The 1295-nt window shown below is 40.6% G+C and overlaps 1 protein-coding gene across 1 annotated transcript in view; it reads right to left on the reverse strand.

Moving 5' to 3' along the window:
* Window positions 1-1295, reverse strand: part of LOC123521701 (C-type lectin domain family 4 member A-like) — a 42937-nt gene that overhangs the window by 37967 nt on the left and 3675 nt on the right. The window lies entirely within an intron of this gene.

Below are 1295 nucleotides of genomic sequence, written 5' to 3' on the forward strand. Positions count from 1 at the left end.
CGCAGATGGAGATAATAACCCTGAATACCAATGGCTTGAACTCAGGCATTAAAAGACTGAGACTAGCAGACTGGCTTAGAAAACAACGCATCAATCTGCTGCCTACAGGAGACACATCTCAAGGCTACAGACAAAAACATACTGAGAATGAAACACTGAAGAAAGGCATACCAAGCAAACAACAATTCAAAAAAAGCAAGGGTTGCAATCCTAATCTCAGATAAAATTGACCTCAAAGTGCAAACCATAAAAAGGGACAAGGAGGGACACTATATAATGCTCAAGGGAATGGTAGACAAAGAACCACTAAATATTGTAAACATATATTCCCCGAACAAGAAACTCGCTGAATACATCAACCAAACACTCCAAAAGATGAAAAAAGAAATCACAGCCTCAACAATTATAGTGGGTGACTTCAACACACCGCTCTCAGAGGAAGATAGATCACAGGAAAAGAAACTCAACAAGGAGGCTAGAGATCTAAACACTACAATTAGACAATTTGACCTGATAGATATTTACAGATTTTCACCCAAATACAAGGAAATTCACATTCTTCTCAAGCCCACATGGCACATACTGGAAGATAGACCACATGCTGGGGCATAAGGTGAATCTATATAAATTTAAGCACATTGATATTATACAGACCTCTCTATCTGACCACTGTGACATAAGGCTGGAAATCAACAAAAGGAAGATGAAGAAAACAAGAGCAAACAATTGGAGGCTGAATAACTCTCTACTGCAAAAGAAGTGCATATTGGCACAGATCAGAGATGAAATTAGGAAATTTCTAGAAACCAATGAGAATGAGAACACAACGTACCAAAACTTATGGGACACAGCAAAGTCAGTTATCAGAGGAAGTTTCATAACAATACATGCACACCTGAGACATGATGTCCCTCACTGACCCATAGCCCTACAGGGGACAACACCGGTGACACGGTGTGGGAATTACACCAGATCTGATCCCGCACACCGAGGCAAAACACTAAGGGAGTGCAACAGAACAGCAAGGGAATGGCGCTGCGAGGTCCCCAGGGAATGCTGAAGGTGGACTTTGGGGCCAGGGCATGATGCCCCAACAGACTGAACTGTAAAACACTCCGAAAGGCCAACAAACAATCCTTGAACTAACTACAAGCGTTTCTTTCTTATTGTGTTTTGTTTTGTTTTTGTCATTGCTTTGTTGTTGTTGTTGTTGTTTTGTTGTATATTGTTGCTTGGTTTTGTTCTGTCTTGTTTTTGTGCATGTTATTATCTCCACAGGTCTGTCTAAATAAGAT

This window comes from Echinops telfairi, unplaced genomic scaffold (genome assembly GCF_000313985.2).
Source record: "Echinops telfairi isolate 266 unplaced genomic scaffold, ASM31398v2 ScPeMD7_40;HRSCAF=151, whole genome shotgun sequence".
Lineage (NCBI taxonomy): Eukaryota > Metazoa > Chordata > Mammalia > Afrosoricida > Tenrecidae > Echinops > Echinops telfairi.